This window comes from Diceros bicornis, chromosome 35, assembly GCF_020826845.1.
Source record: "Diceros bicornis minor isolate mBicDic1 chromosome 35, mDicBic1.mat.cur, whole genome shotgun sequence".
NCBI classification, from domain to species: Eukaryota; Metazoa; Chordata; class Mammalia; order Perissodactyla; family Rhinocerotidae; genus Diceros; species Diceros bicornis.
In genome coordinates this window covers 11,046,555-11,066,654 of record NC_080774.1, presented here as the reverse complement: position 1 = coordinate 11,066,654, position 20,100 = coordinate 11,046,555, and the positions used below count along the sequence as shown (strand labels likewise).

General features: G+C 48.1%; 1 pseudogene; it reads right to left on the bottom strand.

Annotated features, from left to right (window-relative positions):
• Positions 1–912: 912 nt before the first annotated feature.
• On the bottom strand, positions 913–1,298 carry LOC131398647 (small ribosomal subunit protein uS8-like; annotated as a pseudogene).
• Between the last annotated feature and the right edge of the window lie 18,802 nt (positions 1,299–20,100).

Sequence of the window (20,100 nt, the reverse complement as noted above, 5' to 3'; positions counted from 1 at the left end):
TGGGAAGAGGGCTCTGGCTTTCAGAGATTCTTCTCCAAGGAGGTTCTGACCCAAAAAATTCAGAGCTGCTGCTCAACAACCTTATGTTACAGAAGGGGATCTGGGGACCCCAGGGTGAGGAAGAGGCTGGCTCAGGGTCACATGGAAATTTAGCAGCAAGTTGGAAAGAAGAACTCAAGACTCCACACTGTGTAATGTTAAGGTCTAACTAAATGTCACCTCCTCCCGGAAGCCTTCTGTGAACTCATCCCATCTTCCCGTGTTCCTTTGCCCACACTTGGATGTGACACCCTGTGTTGCCATTGGCCACTTCAGTGGACTCTGTCCGTGCTAGAGTGAGATATCCATGAGATCAGGGCCTGTCTTATTCACCTTTGTGTGGTGAGGCTGGTGCTCGTCACATAAAGGTTATCGTTTATTGAGTGCTTGTTACCTGCAGCTTACATAGTACTCACTACTCTGCACAATTGCCCCGCAAGCTAGGTGATATTGTCTTATTTTACAGATGTAAAAAACTCCTGAATCTCAAAGAGGTTAAGTGGCTTGCCCATGTTCTCCCAGGGAGTAAGTGGCAGAGCTGGGATTTGAATCCCAAACCCGTTTGCACCTCCCCCAGCACCATGCTGCCTCTGTTTGTTTGGGGACATTGGAATGGCATCCAGCTGAGGATCTGGTGCGGATCCTAATGGCCCCTCTCAAGTGGGCTTTGGAAGGTCTGGAAGTGCAAAGGCCTGCTTCCAGGGCCCTCTGGGAGAAAGGGATTCTAAGGAGGGGAAAGGAATTTGGCCTTCAAGGAGCCCACAATCCACTGGGGAGATGGCTCAAACACCAATGGAGAAGCCAAGAGAGCAAAAGCCATCAAACACAAACTCTCTCTTTTTTTTTTTTTATCTGTATGTGTGTATTGTATCCCTAGAAAAAGCATCCCAGGGTTTTCTCTTCCATATGTTTTTGTCTTGCTTCCTCGTGGCCATGGTACTAGCTGAGGCCATCAATACAATGAAATAAAATTGATAGGATGGGAGAAGATTATTCTGCCGCTTTTGTAGATCTTTGAGTTACACATCAAATCTGGGGCTGATCACACTTATTTAACCTGCATGTGAGGTTAACAACGATTTTCTCAGCTTTGTGATTATCAATGATTTCAAATTTGTCGATGTAACCATGCTTCATCATCACAATTAGAAACCAGACAATGACTTTGGAGCATGACCTAGAGGAACCTGGAGTTTGCCTTTCTTCTCAGTATCATTGATGCTCTTGAGAGCATCGGCCAGGATGTTTATGTGCACCATTATGGTGGCATGGAAACATGGTGGAAAGAGATGAACTTATTTGTTTGTTCTCTTATCCATCATCTATCCATCCATCCATCCATCCATCCAACAATCCATCCATCCATCCATCCATCCATCCATCCATCCATCCATCCAACAATCCATCCATCCATCCATCCATCCATCCATCCATCCATCCATCCATCCAACAATCCATCCATCCATCCAACAATCCATCCATCCATCCATCCATCCATCCATCCATCCATCCATCCAACAATCCATCCATCCATCCATTCATCCGTCCATCCATCCATCCATCCATCCATCCATCCATCCATCCATCCATCCATGCATGCATCTATTCACCCATTCATCTATACATTCATCCATGCAAATGATCTTTCCTCCCTCCCTCCTTTCCTTCCCTCTTCTCTTCTTCCCTTGCTTCCTTCCTTCTCTCCTTCCCTCCCTTCCTTCCCCCTACTCACCCATCCCTCCATCCATCTATCCACTCATCTATCTGTCCATCCATCCATCCAAAAAATACCAGCCCCCATCTATGTGCCAGACACTGGACTATGTGCTGAGACATAGAGATAACCAAAACAGCATAGTTCCTGCTCTCCTGTGTCTCAGAGTCTAGTGAGAGGGTGAGACATGAATCAAAGAATCACACCGAGTGTGATTACACAATTTTGCAAGAGCCATGAAGGAGAAGTTCAGGATACCGTGAGGGTCTTTAACAGGGGTCCCACCAGGTCTCAGGAGCCAGAGAGGACTTCTCAGAGGAGGTGACATTTCAGCTACTCCATGAAGGATCCATAATCTTAATACAGCTAAGCAGGGTGGGAGGAGGAACAGAGGGAACAGAGGTGTGCAAAGGCCCAGAAGGGAGAAAGAGCTTAGTGTGTTACAGCAACAAAGAGGAGGCCGGAGTGGCCGCTGAGAATGGAGCAGGGGTGAGCTTGGGGCAAGACCAAGTGGGCAGGGCCACCATGCAGGGCCTTGTAAGCCCAGCGCGGGTTTGGGTTTTTCATCCTAAGAGCCATGGGGAGTTACCAAGAGGAAGCCCCACCCTCCGAAACTCTGACTTAGTTGGCCTGAGGGCCCAGGCATCAGTAGCTTTTAGCCAATGGTCCTTTCCCTGGATTGGGGGATAGAAACTGGGAGAGGGTTGAATGAGAGCCCAGCTCCAAGTCATTGGGCCGATAGTATATCCTATGAGCTCTCAGGTCTCGTGTGGGCTGTCCACTTGTTCATTCAATCAGAAAATGTTTATTAAGCACCTACTGTGTGCCAGACACTGTTCTAGGGACTGGGGATACAATAATGGGCAAGAGAGACAGAAGTCCCTGCCCTCCTGGTACTGACATTCGGGGGAGGGGTGGAGGAAGATAGTAAACAGCTGCATAAGTAAAATACATAGTCATAGTGTGCATGCTATAGAGAAAAATAGAGCCCTCGCAACACTGCTGGTGGGATGTGAATTGGGGCAGCCCGGCTGGAAACGGCCTGGCTTTATCTCCTAAAGCTGAGCATGTGCACGGCCTATGACCTAGCAATTCTACTCCAAAATATGTTCCCTGCAGAAATTCTTGCCCGCCAACCACAGGAATCGTGTGGAAGGGTATTCACAGGGCTCTGTTCACAGTGGCCAAAATTAGGAAACACCCACATGCCCATCCATGGGAGAGCAGATGAAGAAATTCCCATGATGATATATTACATGGCAGTCAAAACGAAGGCGCTAGAGCCACACCCCACAATACGGACGGATCTCTAAAATAGAATAGCCAGTGAAAAACGTCCTATGACAAAACATGACACCCTTAATACAGAGTTGAAAGCAACTAAAATTGTACACACATATGCAATAATCAACTCTAAGAAGGAAACACGGGAAGATTAAATACGGGATTCAGGAGGGGGATCATGGTGGGGGATGTGACGCTGCGGTGGGTGGACCATATGGTTAGAGGGAGGTCATTGTCAAGATTCTAGTTTTTGTTTTGGGCAGTGGTTTCACAGGTGTTTATTACATTATGAAAATTAATCATTAAAAGCTGATGAGAGTGGGTTATGAAGCAAGGATTATAATTAACCCAATTTTTTGTGAACCAAGGTTAAAGGAGAAAAGCAAGCAAGCAGGGGAGGGGCTGGAGCATGCGGGCACTGGGGCTGGGTTGCAATTTTCAATCAGTTGGTCTAGGAAGGCACCACTGAGACTGTGACACCTGAGCCATGGCTCGAAGGAGGGAGGTAGTGGGGGAGATTAGGGAAGAACGTCCCAGACAGAGGGCACAGCAAGTGCAAAGGCCCTGAGGTGGGAGTGTGCGTGGCATGCTCTAAGAATGGGGGGGTCAGGGGCTGGAGGGAGTGAGTGGGGGCATGTGTCTTGGAGATGACCTGCAGGGAGGGGAGGGAGAAAGCAGGATTGGGGAAGGGGAGAGGGAGATGGGGAAGGAGAGGGAGGACTTCCAGGGCTCCACGAAGAGCTCAGATCCTGAGTCTGCTCTTCTCAGCGATTTGCTGTTCCACTTTTCCTTAGATTCCATGAGACCCTTCAGTTGCCTTGAGGCAGTTTAACTGAGTTTCTGTGACTCGAAACCTAGGGAGTCCTAACTGGCTCAATCACTGACCCTGTGTCCAGAAGGTCCTGGTGCTGGTTTCTTCGAGAGAGGTCTCTTAAGAGAAAGTGCAAACCAGAGAGTGGATGCTGTGCTGTAGGAAACCACTAGAAGACGGAAGCAGACCCGGGCCAGCATCCGATCAGGGGCATGAAATGGGAAGTAGTCCATTCAGTGAGTGCTTTCCAGGCATCAGGGATTTTTAAAGCTCTTTCAGTCCTCCCAGGTATTATTACAGATTTAACAGATGAAGAGACAGAGGGCCAGGGAGGTTATGACATACATGGTGAGCAGCTGAGCTGGAAAAGCCCAGGTTTGGTAGACCTTGAAGCTCTTGTACCTGGGATGAGAGGTCTCTGATCCATTTCCATTGTTGTGTCCCCTCCTCTTTGGGTAACCTGGGGGCAGGTGAGTCTTTGTTGCCTGTCCCTCTTCTCCAGCCTCTGGGCAATCCAGAGGCCTGTGGGCAGCCGGGCAAAGTGGGTGCACTCCATCCGGCCCTTGCTGTGTCCCCAGCACAGAGGGCAGGGATCCAGAGAAAGAACAGGGCTCAGAGAGGTGTGATGGGGATGAGGAGCGTGCGGTGCAGCTGGGGGGCTTACGCAGAGCTGGTCCGCCTGGGGAGGGGGCAGGGAGGAGGAGGAGCTCTAATTTTCTCCAGGACCCTAGGGCTTTTTTCCCTCTAGAAACCGCCAGCTCGGTCAATGGGGGGAAGATGGGGAGGGCTGTGAGATAAAATGGGAGTGGGTGCACACCGCCCCCTGGTGGCCTATATTTGGGCTGAGGCTCTAATGCTGGAGGGATTTCCAGATAATTCATTTTTCTTGTAAAAATGCATAACATAAAATTTATCACCTTAACCATTTCTAAGTGTACAGTTCAGTAGTGTTGTGTGTTCTCATTGTTGTGCAACCAGTCTCCAGAACTTCTTCATCTTGCAAAACTGAAACTCTATCCCCATTAAACAATTCCCCATTCCTCCCTCCCCCAGCCCCTGGCCACCACCATTCTGCTTTCTGTCTCTATGATTTTGACTACTCTGGATACTTCATATAAATGGAATTATACAGTATTTGTCCTTTCGTGACTGGCTTTTTTCACTTAGCATAATGTCCTCAGGGTTCATCCATGTTGTAGCCTGTGTCAGAATCCCCTTAAGGCTGAGCAATATTCCACTGTATGTATACACCACTTTTTGCTTATCCATTCATCCGTTGATGGACACTTAGGTTGCTTCCACCTCTTAGCTGTTGTGAATAGTGCTGCTGTGCACATGGGTGTACAAATATCTCTTTGAGACCCTGCTTTCAATTCTTTTTGATGTACACGCACAAGTAGAATTGCTGGATTGTATGTGCTATGAACTGAATTGTGTCTCCCCAAATCCATACATTGAAGCCCTAACCCTCAATGCGGCTGCATTTGAAGACATGGCTTTCAGGAGGTGATTAGGGTTAAAGGAGGTCATAAGGGTGGGGTCCTAATCTGATAGGATTGGTGGCCTTATAGAAAGAGGAGCAGACAGAGTTTTGTGTCTGTCTCCTCCCCTGTCTTCACTCACACACTGAGAAAAAGCCATGTGAGGACATGGCAGCGAGAAGGCAGCCGTCTGGAAGCCGGGAAGAGAGCCCTCACCAGAACCCAACCACGCCGGTACCCTGATCTCGGATAACTAGCCTCTAGAACTGCAAGAAAACACATTTCTGTGTTTAAACCACCCAGTCTGCAGTATTTTCTTATGGCAGCCTGAGCTGACTAATACAATATGGTAATTCTATCTTTAATTTTTTTGAGGAACCTCCATACTGTTTTCCACAGCAGCTGCACCATTGTACATTCCCACCAACAGTGCACTGGGGTTCCAATTTCTCTGCATCTTCACTGACACTTGCTATTTTCTGTTTTTTGATAGTAGCCACCCTAACGGATTTTCTGGGTAATTCTTCTCCTGACCACTCGGTGGGGCCTTCCTGCGTGCCCAGCCCCAGGCTAAGTGTGCCACGTACTTGCTGTCAGTTAATCCTTGCGTTAGCCTGATGGTGAAAGTGTTAGCATCATCCCCATTTCACAGATGAGGATACTGAGGGTGGAAGGGACAAGTAACTAACTTAGTGTCAGCAGCTGGTAAGTGCTACGTCCGTCAAGGGTTCAAACTTGGCTGTGTGTCTCTCTACAGCCCAGGATCTTGACAGAAATCCTATTAATCTTGGTGATGATGGTGGTAATGACGACAGCTAGTGGTTATGGAGCATTATCCTTGTGTCAGGAACTGTCCTCCACTTTTTATATCTATTTTAACCCATTTAAGCTTCGTAATAACCCTATGAAATATGTACTATTATTATCCCCATCTTACAGATGAGAGAACCAAGGCACAGAAAACTCAAGTTGCTTGCTCAAAGTCATACGGCCACTAAATGGCACAGCCAGCATTTGAATCCAGTGTCCTATTCTGCCTTCATATGGGCACATATAGCTTCAAGCAAATCCCACCTAGAAAAATCCAAATTCTCCCAAAGGAAAAATGAGGGAGGATTTGCTGCAATAAAACCATTGTGACCATAACTCTCCTGGTGTGTACGGGATGCTGGACTGTTTGCAAAGGACTTTCACGGCTCGCGGGGTTAATCCTCACACCACTTTTGTCGAGGAGGTACTGGTTTTAAGTAGGAGAGGGCCTGTGACTGACCTGAGGTGACCTCTGGGCTCCCAGGAGCTGGAACTCCAATGCTGGGCTCTCACAGAAAGGCCAGATATTTGCATTAGATAAACCACGTTTGAACCCTGGTTCCTTTCCTTTGTTTTTGTTTTTTTTTTTTTCTTTTTGCCAAGGAAGATTCACCCTGAGCTATCACCTGTGTCAGTCTTCCCCTATTTTATATGTGGGTTGCTGCCACAGCATGGCTGACGAGTGGTGTAGGTCTGCACCTGGGATCCAAACCTGCGAACCTGGCCTGCTGAAACAGAGCACACTGAACTTAACCACTACACCACGGGGCTGCCTTGCCACCTTTGTTTTTGGTTTAAATTTTTTGTTTTAAATTAATTTTGGGCTTACAGGGAAGTTGCAAAGAGTGCAATAATTCTTGGATACCCTTCACTTAGATTTTTCAAATGATAACATTTTACCATATTTGCTTTATCCCTCTATTATTTTTTTCTGAAACAGTTGAGAGTGAGTTGAAACATGTATATGTTTGTTTTCTGAAACATTTGAGAGTAAGTGGCACACTTGATATTCCTTTACAATATCAATATGTATTTCTCGATACAAAGAAATTTTTCCACCTAACCACAGCACAATTATCAAAATCAGGAAATCGATACAATACATTATCTAATCTACAGACCTTATTCAGATTTTGCCAACTGTCGCAATAATGTCCTCTATAGATAGAAAATCATCATCATCATCATCATCATCATCATCATCATCATCCCAGACTCATGTAGGGCATTGAGGTGATTCTAGACCATTCATCTCAGCCAACCCACCAACTGAGGCAGATACATGAGTGAGCCCAGCCACGATCAGCGGAACTGCTGAGCTGACCCATAGATTTATGAGAAATAATCAACGGCTGTTGCCTTAACTCACCTAGTTTCGGGGTAGTTTTTCATGCAGCAATAGAATTGATAGAAAATGTGCACCAACCAGGATACTAGGATGCTCTGGGCTGCAAGTAACAGAAATCCAACTCAGAGTGGCTCAGACCATGAGAACACTTGTTCTTTACGTAACAAGGAGTTCTAAGGTCAGCAGTCCCATTGAAGCCATTGTATTAGTCAGGATTCTCCAGAGAAACAGAACTAACAGGATGTATGTGTGTATAGAGATTTATTTGTTTATTTATTTCAAGGAATTGGCTCACGTGACTGTGGAGGCTGGCACACCTAAAATCTGCAAGGCAGGCTAAAGACTGAGGGAAGAGTTGCTGTTGCAGCTGTAGTCTGAAGGCAATCTGGAGATAGAATTCCTTTTTCTTTGGGGGACCTCAGTCTTTTTCTCTTAAGGCCTTCAACTGATTGGATGAGGCCCACCCTCATTATGGAGGGTAATCTGCTTTACTCAAAGTCTACTAATGCTAATCACATCTAAAAATATCTTCACAGCAACATCTAGACTGGTATTTGACCAAACATCTGGGCACCATAGTCTACTCAAGGGAACACCTCAACTATCAAGGCTGTCCCATTCTTCTGCTGTCCCATCCTTGACACGTTGATGTTTCAGCCTTAGTGTTGTCACCTCAAGGTCTCCAGATGGCTGCTGAAGCTCCAGAAATCACAATCAGACATCAGTGTCCAGAGCAGAGGGGAAAAAGAAGATAAAAAAGGTATTTTCCTTGCCCATCTCTCTCTGAATAGGAAGACAGTCTTCCCAGAATATCTTAGCAGACTTCTCTTTTGTTTAATTGGCCAGAACTGGGTCACACATCCACCTCTAGACCCATCACTGGCAAAGGGCACGGGATGCCAGGATTGGCTTAGACCAATCAGGACTCACCCCCTGGGCCTGGGTGGATCTGGGGGAGCAAGGAAAAAGGGAGGAATGACTTCCGGGTAGGCAAACAGTGTGGGCCTGTGCTCCATGCTGTTCAAATGCTGAGGAGTAAACAAGTGGTTGACTGAACCTCAGTAGAGGCAGGAGTCCCGTAAAGAAACGCAAGTGTGCAGAGAGTTGGCTTGAGTCCCTTCGTGGGATTAGCTTTCCTGGCTTGCCCAGTGCCCTTGATGGTTAACAGGCTACCTGGGGAACCCAGCTGGGCAGGTAGACAGGGCGGCCCAGCTGCAGAGGAGGAAGTGGCCGCCACGAGCTGCTGTCTTCTCTAATGTGGCAGTCTGCTTCTGTCCCTCGCCTCCCAGCCTGGGCTCTGGCCAGGCCACTGACCCCTGGCTGTCATCTGCTGTTCATCTAGAAGCTGAGTCTGCAGGGGGAGACCACAGAGGACACACCACGAGATTCCCCAGCACCGAGGGCGGTGGAAGGAGAGGAGGAGGAGGAGGAGCACTTGACCCCAAAGATAACAGCCAGAAAGGGGTCAAGGACACGCTGAAATGGACTGAAATTCATTGGACACTTTCCAAGCCTTTTCACTTTATTACCTTGTTTGAGTCTCCCCACAGGCGAGGGAGACAGGCATCACTCTCCTCATTGTGCAGATGAGGCCCCCGAGGCCCACAAAGTCAATGGGCCTTGCCCCAGACCACTGCGTGAGTTTCCTGCTGCTGTTACAGATGACCACAGACGTAGTGGCTTCAAACAAGACAGATTTATTCTCTTACAGTTCTGGAGGTCAGAAGTCCTAAAACCAGGGTGTCGGCAGGCCTGCGTTCATTCTGGAGGCTTCAAGGCAGAATCTGTTTCCTTGGCTTTTCCAGCTTCTAGAAGTCACCTGCATTCCTTGGCTTGTGGCCCCTTCCTCTGTCTTCAAAGCCGGCAGCGTAGCATCTTCCCTTTGCTTCCATTGTCGCATCACCTTTCCTCACTCTGACCTCCTGTCTCCCTCTCCTAAGGACCCTGTGATGACATTGGGCTAACGTCAATGGGGTAATCTCTCCAGCTCAAGATCCTTAATTTAATCACATCTGCAGAGTCCCTTTGGCCATGTGAGGTCACGTACTTATAGGCTGTGGGGATCAGGACGAGGGCATCTTTGGGGGCCATTATTCAGTCTGTCACAGTTCCCCAGCTGAGGAGTGACTGAGACCTTCTGAGCTCCTCCGTTGCCCCTTTGCGCTTCCCTTCCACAGTTTGACTGTGGCTGCAGGCCCTGACAGATCCCGTCTGTGCCGTGCACACCTCTGCAGCAGCGTTTCAGTGGGTCTTGCACTTGCCATTTTTAGGTAAGGAATGACCACGTGGGCCCCGGAGTCTGGCTGTCAGAGTTGAAATCCTGGCTTCAACCCTTCCCCGCTGTGTGATCTTGGACAAGTTACTTCACTTTTCTGTGCCTCTGTTTTCTCATCTGTAAAATGGGAATGATGATAATAGATACCTGTCGCATAGGTATGGAGTATGAGCATTAAGTGATTTAATGAATGTTGCGTTCTTAGAATAATTTCTGGTCCATAATAACTTCATTAAACGTTAGCTAGCTTTTGTTTTTTATTGAAAGCATGACATTCCATCATTTACCATCTACCAAATTGTATTCCTCCCTTCTAACTTCGGGGTCTGAATGTGTCAGGATATTTAACACCAGCTGCCATAACAGACAAGCCTGGAGTCACAGTGGCTAACACGGTCAAGTCTGGTTTCTCACTCACCTAGAGGCTCATGAGGGCAGGCAGTTCTCCTCCATTTAGAGCACGTGGCCTCCAGGATCAGTGTGGCGGGGAAGACAGAGATGCAACAGCTCTCTCCATCTCCCAACACCAGCTGTCAACTGACTCAGCTCGGACGTGATGTGTGAGTTTCACCCAGTCCGTTGGCTGGAACTGGGCCGGCGCAGTGCCGGGATGGGGTGGTCAGTGCTGGGGTGGAAGGTGGGGTTTGGGGAGGGACAGAGGAGGCACCTGATGCAACCTGAGGGGTCTGGGAGGCTTCAGGGAGGAGGTGTCCACCCACTGGAGACTTGAACAGGAACTTGCAGATGATGATCCTGGTGTGGCCCGAGGATAACCCTTGTAGGAGGTGCAGGTTTCAACATTCAGGGCGAGAAACTGAATCTGGGTTTAATCTGGAGAAAGAAGGATGGGGCGGGAGTGGGGTGAGTTCTTGAGGATTTGGTGGGTCGGGAGACCCTGTAAACCAGAGTGTTTAACCTGGGGTCCACAGACCCCTTGAACTTGGATGGAAAAAAATTATACCTTTGTTCTCATCAACCTTTAACCGAAATGTAGCATTTCCTTCCACTGTGAACACAGGCAACAAACCACAGTGGTAACTGTAGTGTGTGACACCGTGGCGTCAGGAGAAGGAGTAGATCATTTCATATCACATTTCCTTATCTCAAAAAATGTCTTTTACTCATCACTGCTGTGAAATCATGATAGTATTAGACTGGAAGCTTCATTTTAACCAATGTCCCAGGGCTGGGTTAATCGGTGGGGGCCCCGAGGAGCTGCAGCTGAGGGGTCTTAATGAGTTTGCCAGGCTCTTGGGTGGGACTGGTGACCCCCGTGGGTGAGGGTCTTTTTTGGGAGGTCAGATCATTACAGCTGCAGTGAGGATCACCTGGTCAGGTGGGGTGGGGGGCTGCAGCCTGGTTCAGGACTCAGCTGGAGTATTCGGGAGGTTTCTTATCACTCAAGGAGGATCTTTTTGTTTTTGATACCCGTGGCCATTGGAAGCTTCTCTCTGGGCAAGCCGGGATCCACAATGGTTAACTAGCCCCCAAAGCCGGGTTTTCAGGAGTCCTTATAGCTAAGGAGTTAAAAGCTTAGAATTTGGAGGCAGAGAGGCCCAGAGTAGGATCCCACCAGGCTACTTACTGTCTGCAGGCCCTTGGGCCAGGGATGTGACTTCACTGAGCCTCAGTTTCCTTATTTGTAACGTGGGAACAATGGTATCCACCTAGAGGGCAGTTTTGAGGACTGAGGGCGACAGGGCACTTACCCCTTTTCTTGGCCTGAGATGTGAGTGCTCAGAACATAGTGGCAGCTCCTATCACGTCCTCTCACCTGGGCCAGACTGGAGCCAGCAGCAGGTCCCTCCCCTGCCCTCCCTGTTCGCTCAGCTGTTATATTGCAGCGAGGTGGCTTCTAAAGCAAGCTGAGCAGTGGGGCATGGGTTGCCTGTTAACGGGGACATTTTGACTCAGAGCAGCTTTGAAAGAGCAGGGCCAGGCAGTGCCCCTAGAACAAGCTTTGCTAATGGAGTTTCTGCCTCGGCACCAGGCCTGTCTGGGCTGTTTACCATGGGAGCCTTGCAGGACGCAGAGCAGGAGGGGGAAGAAGGACTTGGAGCCGTCAGCTGCTGGCAGGAGCCCTGTGAAGGCGAGGGAAGATAGTGACGCTCCCTGGCACCCAGCTGAGCGTGAGTCCAGAGTCTCCTCCTGGGGGGTCCCCGGTGAGAGCATGGGGGTGCTTCTTGGTCAAGACCCGAGCAGCGACCTCAGGCGAGAGAGCTGCTCTGAGCCTCAGTTTCCCCCTCTGTCAGATGGAGATGAAAGTGTCTACCTCGTAGGCAAGAACTGGATGAGACAATGAAGGAAAACTCCGTGCCAGGCACACAGGACACAGTAATGGTCAGCGGCTCTGTCCTCTCCTTCCCAGACAGGATGCATGGAGCTAAGCCCAGTGTGGCCGGGGCTGAACGAAGAATGCGAGGGTGTGGGTCAGTGTATTTGGTCTGGCGGCATTTCCCAGGAGCCCTTGAGAAGGTTATGAGCTAGCATTTAGCCTGAGCAGGACTTGGTCTGGTGGGGGCTCCGGCTGGGGAGAGGTGTGGAGTGCAGGCTCTGGAGGAGGACAGTGGTGTTGGGGTGGGGACAGCTGGGTGGCTTTGGTGGCTGTAGCACTGAGAGGAGACAGGCTTGATTCCAGGAGGACTCCCCGGGGAGGCATTTGTGGGGCTGGAGAGGATGTTGGGTACCTGGCTTGGTCGGGGGAGATTTTCTCAAGTGACAAGAAGTCTGGAGGGAGGCAGGCGCTGGTTGGTACGTCCTGGAGGACCCTGCTTCTACTTCCGCGCTGTCATACTCAGCCTGCTGGCTTTTGGGTCTCATGTGTGTCTCTTACCTTTGCTAAATGGCTATTGCAGCTACAGACCTGACAGAGTGTTCGAGGCAAAGCAGGGGAAACCTGGGTGGTGCTGGTCAACCTAGGCTGTCCCTTTTGTCAGGAGAAGAAAAAGTTTCTGAAGCCCCCAGCAGATTTCTTAAGTCCCATTGGTCAGCGTGGAGACTGCAAGAGTCTCCATTTTTCAGCAGTGACAAAGCAGCAAGAGAGGAGGGATTGGGAATGGCTGCCGGGTCAGTCAGCGCCAATGTCTGTCTCAGCTACACTCAGCCCACCGACACCTTGGGGTCCTCCACCTCCCTCTGTCTCTTCTGTACATCCCTCCTGGGAACTCCGAGATTCCCAGCTCCTGCCCGGCACCCGCTAGCTCTCGGCTGTGCCAGGGCCGGCTTCACGGGCCCCTCACTCAGCAGTGTACTTGGTCTAATGCTCTGATGTCACAGTCTTGAAACTCTTAATGCTTTTGGTAGAAAGGGCGCTGCATTTTCATTTTGCACTGGTCTTCGCAAATTATGGAGCCAATCCTGTCTACTGCCCATTGGTGCTAAGGCATCTATCCAGGGTATCCTTGATTTCCCATATATTTATGATCTTTGGGAAGCAAAAGGCCTCAGGATGCAAAATCATTCCCTAATGAACTGACCATTACGAAATTAGTCTGTATTCAAACTTCCCTAAATACTTCAACGTATGTGTGTGCTCAGCCTTGCGTGTTTCAAAGTGAAGGATACCATTGTATTGAAAAGAGAAAGACCTGATTTTGTCTCTCTATATTTTTTTTTGTGAGGAAGATCAGCCCTGAGCTAACATCCGTGCCCATCTTCCTCTACTTTATATGGGACGCCGCCACAGCATGGCTTGACAAGCGGTGCGTCGGTGGCCGCCCAGGATCCGAACTGGCGAACCCCGGGCCACCACAGTGGAGCACGTGCACTTAACCACTTGCGCCACCGGGCCAGCCCCTTGTCTCTATTTTGAGAGTTATTAATTAATTGGAATATAATGTAAGACGTGTTAAACGTCATATAAAATAAGCTTTGTTTCATAATTCTTATTTATATTTTTTAAGATAGTTCCATAATCCAGCCTGTCCTCTTGTCCCCATTTATTATTACGATTTTCGTTCTTGTTTTAAGTAGGTTCATTGGTCTTTTCCCAGTTCCATTTATTTTTGATTATTATTTTTCTATTGTGGTAAAATATATGTACGCTTTGCCATTTTAACTGTTTTTAAGTGTACAGTTATACTTAATTACATTCACAATACTGTGTAACCATCACCTGCATCTATTTCCAAAACTTTTTCTTTCTTTTTTTTTTAATAATTTTTATTTATTTATTTATTTCCCCCAAAGCCCCAGTAGATAGTTGTATGTCATAGTTGCATAGCCTTCTAGTTGCTGTATGTGAGACGCGGCCTCAGCGTGGCCGGAGAAGTGGTGCGTCAGTGCGCACCCAGGATCCGAACCCGGGCTGCCAGCAGGGGAGTGCGCACACTTAACCACTAAGCCACGGGGCAGGCCCTCGAAAACTTTTTCATCATCTCAGACACAAACTCTGTGCCCCGTAAGCAATAACTCTCTGTTATTTCTTCCCCAGCCCTGGTAACCTCTAATCTACTCTCTGTCTCTGAATTTGCCTAATCTAGATGTTTCATATGAGTGAAATCACATAATATTTGTTCTCTTGTGTCTGGCTTCTTTCACTTAGCATCACGTTTTCAAGGTTCATCCATGATGTAGGACGTGCATTTCATTCCTTTTATGGCTGAATTATGTTCCATTGTGTGGCTAGACCACAATTTGTTTATCCACTTATCTGTTGATGGACAGTGGGGTTGTTTCCACCTTTTTGCTGTTGTGAAGAGTGCTGCTATGAACACTCCTGTTCAAGCATTTGTTTGAGTGTCTGTTTTTAATTCTTTTGGGTCTATACCTAGGAGTAGAATTGCTGGGTTATATGGAAATTCGATGTGTAACTTTTTGAGGAGCTGCCAAACTGTTTTCACAGCAGCTACACCATTTTGTGATCTCAGCAATGTACAAGCGTTCCAATTTCTTCACATCCTCGCCAACAACTGTTATTTTCCGTTTTTTTTTTTTAATTATAGCCATCCTAATAGATGTGAAGTGGTATCTCATTGTGGTTTTGATTTGCATTTCCCTAATGACTAATGATGTTAAGCATCTTTTCATGTGCTTATTGGCCATTTGTATATCTTCTTTGGAGAAATGTCTATTCAAGTCCATTGCCCATTTTTTTTTTTTTTTTTTTTGTGAGGCAATCGGTACTGTGCTAAAATCCATGCCAATCCTCCTCTTTTTTTGCTGAGGAAGACTGGCCCTGGGCTAACATCTGTGCCCACCTTCCTCCACTTTATATGGGACACCACCACAGCATGTCTTGCCAAGCAGTGCATTGGTGTGCGCCCAGGATCCAACGCGGCGAACCCCGGGCTGCCACAGCGGAGCACGCGCACTTAACCGCTTGCGCCACCAGGCCGGCCCCCACTGCCCATTTTCAAACTGGGGTTTTTTCTTTTTGTGGTTGAGTTGTAGGACTTTATATATTCTAGATTTTAACCCCTTATCAGATATGTGATTTGCAAATATTTTCTCCCATTCCATGGGTTGTCTTTTCACTCTCTTGATAGTATTCTTTGATGCACAAAAGTTTTTAATCTTAATGAAGTCCAATTTATCTATTTTTTCTTTTGTTGCCTGTGCTTTTGGTGTCATATTTAAGAAACCATAGCTACATCCAAGGTCAAGCAGATTTTCCCCTGTGTTTTCTTCTAACAGTTTTATAGTTTTAGCTCTTAAAATTTAGGTCTTTGATGCATTTTTAGTTAATTTTTGTGTATGGTGTAAGGTAAGCATCTGACTTCATCCTTCACATGTGGATTTCTGGTTTTCTCAGCACTGTTTGTTGAAGAGACCAAGTTTTTCCCCACTGAATGATCTTGGCGCTCTTTTTTTTTTTTTTGTGAGGAAGACAGGCTCTGAGCTAACTAACATCTATTGCCAATCCTCCTCATCGTTTTTTTTTTTCCCCAAAGCCCCAGTAGATAGTTGTATGTCATAGCTGCACATCCTTCTAGTTGCTGTATGTGGGACGTGGCCTCAGCATGGCCGGAGAAGTGGTGCGTCGGTGCGCGCCTGGGATCCGAACCCGGGCCGCCAGCAGCGGAGCGCGCGCACTTAACCGCTAAGCCACGGGGCCGGCCCCGATCTTGGCACTCTTGTTGAAAACCAGTTGACTGTAGATGTGAACATTTCTTTCTTGGCTCTCAACTCTATTTTATTGGTCTAGCTGTCTATTCTTATGCAAATACCACGTTTTGATTACTGTAACTTCGTATCAAGTTTTGAAATTGGGAAATGTGAGTTCTCCATCTTTGTTTTCCTTTTTTTTTTTTTCCTTTTTAAAGATTGTTTTGCCTATTCTGGGTCCCTTGAAATTCCATACGAATTTTAGGATGAATTTTTGCATTTCTGCAAAAAATACCATTGGGATTTTGATAGAGATTGCATTGAATCTGTATATCGCTTTGGATAGTATTGTCAACAATATTAAATCTCCCAATCTATGAACACAGTTCCATTTATTTTTGAGGATCTCTTGCATTAACATTTTAATAGGGGATTGTTTTTTTTTTTAGTGAGGAAGATCAACCCTGAGCTAACACCCATGCCAATCCTCCTCTTTTTGCTGAGAAAGACTGGCCCTGGGCTAACATCTGTGCCCATCTTCCTCCACTTTATATGGGATGCTACCACAGCATGGCCTGACAAGTGGTGCCTCGGTGGGCGACCGGGATCCGATCCCGGGCCACCAGCAGCAGAGCACATGCACTTAACCACTACACCACAGGACCAGCCCCAATAGGGGATTCTTAAAACTGGGAATGCCTACAGAACTCGAAGACTTGAATACCTGATGGTTAAATTTGAGGCCAATGGGAAAGACCTGTTTCTCTAATATACAGCATAGAATGATTTCAGAAATACCACAGTGGATTAATTCAGTAGAGTCTGTCCAGTGTCCCTAGGCTTCTGGGAAGCCGAATTAAAAGGAAAAAAAGTTGTCTCAGAGCCACTGGTCGTCTTTTCCTTCTCTGCTCATAGTGACGAGTTAATGAACAGTAGGTGGAAATACCAAATTGCTTCAAGATGCCTTATCGCGTGGATCATGATTCAAAATGAACCTCCCTCCCCCAATCACGTTACAGTGGCTTTAAGCATCCTCACCATCTTCTAGGACTTTCATGCTTCCTGCTCAGGCTAATTTCACTCTCTCGAATACCACAAGATGGCAGCAAGAGCGGGCCGTAAAGAGTGCGGGAGTAGAAGAGAAGGTCAGGAGCAAGAAAGGAAAGGAGGGGGATGGGGGAGGAGAAATGAGAAAGAAGGATGAAGGGGTGAGCAGGACAGACACGGCTCCGTGTGATTGGGGCCCCTGGAGCCGCACACTCGGCGGGCCCGGGGGACTGACTGCGGGCGCGAAACCACCCCATGCGAGTGGGCTGACCTGCTCAGAGTAAGATTACACATGAAATTGTTAGGAAACCAGTATTTCCCTTTAACAGCGGGGATAGAGGAAGCGTGGGGAACTTAGGGACAGCAAGGAGCTCTCTCTCTCTCTCCTTCATGTGAAGATACAGCGAGAAGGCAGCTACCTGCAAGCCCGGAAGCGAGCCCTCACCGCTGCTCCGGAGTTACAGCCTGTTACAAGAAACTGATAGTCTAGGAAGTAAACTGTTTCCCTAAGTTCTGTGAGCCACTCTAGCAAATTACCTAACCTAAGGAGGGGGTCATGGGAAGCCCCCGACTTGTAACTGGTTGGTTAGAAGGACCGGAGGCCTGGATTTGCGACTGGCCATCTGAAGTGGAGGTGGGGGTGGTCTTGTGGATCTGAGCCCCTACCCTGTGGGGTCTGACACTCACTCCAGGTAGATAGCATCAGAATTGCATTGAACTGTAGGACAACCAGCTGGGGTCGGAGAATCGGGCGGTGTGGGGAACCACCCCCCACATCTGGTGTCAGAAGCATTGAGGTCAGAGGAGAAAAACAGACTTTCCCCTTTCACATGTGAATTGCCTTCCCTGGGCACAGGCTGGTCGGGCACGGAGCGATTGTGGTCCTGGAGTGGGGGAGGCTGACTCCCCCATGGGCCCTGTCCCCAAGCTGCTTATCGCCACCCGCCCCTGTGAGCCGGACGCTGCTGTAACAAATCACCGCAGATTTAGTGGCTTAACACAGTGCAAGTTGATCATCTCACGGTTCTGAAGGTCAGAGGCCCAGTGGGCCTGGCTGGTTTCTCTGCTCTGGGTGTCACGAGGCTGAAACCAAGGTGTTGGCCCCGCTGCATTCCTAACTGAAGGCTCTGGGTGACAATCGCTTTCAGCCTCACTCAGATTGTTGGAGAGTTCAGTTCCACGCGACTGTAGGACTGAGGTCCCTGGTTCCTTGCCGGCTGTCAGCTGGGGGTCATTCCAGCTCCTCCAGGACGCCCACACTCCCTGACTCATGGCCCGCTGCATCTTCAAGCCAGCAGCAGCAGCTCGGGTCCCTCTGCTGCCTCTTCCTCAGCTGAATCTCTCCAACGTGAGGTGGGAAAGGCTCTCTGCTTTAAGGGCTCCTGGACCCACCAGAGACACCCAGGAGATGAGCTGTCTGGCACATCTCAAGATCCTTAACTTAATCCCATCTACAAAGTCCCTTCTACCACGTAAGGTAACATATCCACAGGTTCTGGGGATCAGGGCATGGACATCTTTGGGGGCTACATTCTGCCTGCCACACCCCTTCTTGTCTCCCAGGCCTCCTGTGGGTTAACTGGCATTTTCTCTCCTGTTGTCAGAGCTCACGGTGGTCACCTGCTGGCTATCTCATTCTCCCATTGTTCTGGCCACACCATGGCCAAGCCTTGGGAACGATCCCTTTTCCTGACCTCCCAGCCCCCAACAACGGAGCCTTTCTGCTTCTCCTGGTGATAACTTCCTGCTCTGTCCACTGGAGCCTGGTTCCTCAGAACACGAGACGTTCTCCTTTGCAGTTCACAGCCTGGCCCTACAATAAAGGGAACGTGGCTTGGATTTAGCACCTCTTTGAGGAACCCCATCCAAGGTGAGCATGTGGGGCACCATTGGTGCTTGGATGGAACCTCTCAGTTGGGTTGGGTTACTGGGATCCTCACATCCTACTTCCTGTGCCAACTTCTTCTCTCTAGGTCTATAGCCCACTCTGGTGGACCCAGGCTGGCTCACACAGGTCTACACCCCACTCCAGGTGGATCCAGGCCAGTTCCCACAGGTAGAGCTTTTCACCTTTTCCTTGTTGGAGGGTCATCCCAGACGCTGATGCCAAGAACTAGAACCAATGAGTGATAACATTTTACCTGCTCAGATTTGACCAGACTCAGCTGGAGAAGCCTCAGGTCAGAGCAGCTGAAGCCCTCCAGCACGCAGGCTCCAGATAATCCTTTCATCCACAAATTCTCCCCACTGGTGGCTTCATTCGCAGTCTGCCACTCAAATTCTTCCCAAACTCCCCCAAGTGATTGGTCACTTGCCAAGTGTAGCCCTGCTTCTAATCATTGTTTAATTCCTTTGATGGATGTGGGGACCTTGTTGCCAGGGTAACCGGGGTGCACTACGGGCCTTGCATCTTGACCGCTAACTCCACTGAATTGGCTCATTTCCTTTTTGGGGTTGTAAGAATGCCCACCCTTCCACATTTTTGTCCTTGTGTCTCCTGACTTTGTTGTTCTCTTCCTATGAAGTCTCTCTGGCCTACACATTTTCTCTGGAATTTACTAACTCAATTCCTTTTGTTACTTATAGCCATTTTTTTTTTTATTTGGCAAAATTACTAGTGGACGGTGCTGTGTGCTCCAGACCGCCCCACACCAGCAGGCATGCCATGTCTGGCCATCCCTCTCCTACTGAGGCTATGATTAAACTGCGGATCTGGGAGGTGACAGTCTGTCCCCCTTCTTTTATAGAGTTCCCCATCCGCATTTCATCTAACAGCTTCACCCGTTGATTATCTCTGCCTAAATCATTATTTCATCAGAGGTTGCAAAATGGTGATGTTTCTATTTTGTCATCCTTTCAACATCTATTAAGTAGAATTCTGTCAAAAAAGTTTTTTTCCTTATCAGCTATGGCCGTTCGTTAATATAGTTTGCACAAGAGAGGGTGGGTTTAATTATTTCCAATTCATTGCTGTTATTTGCGAATTTTCTGAAAAAAAGGTTGGTGCCCTAGTTCCCTCCAGTGATGACCAATGACCACACGTTTCCTGATCACTGTGAGCTTTCTCTTATCTTTGCTCTTAATGAACTTAAATGTCTACTGAATACTGAGAAGACATCAATGAAAGGGACTAAAATGGTCCCTTCCTGTCTTTGAGTTGCTCACTTCATTCTTACTGGTCTTAGTCCACTACATACATATCACTTAGCACATGGTTGTAAATGCCCTTCATTTTTCTTTAAGGGA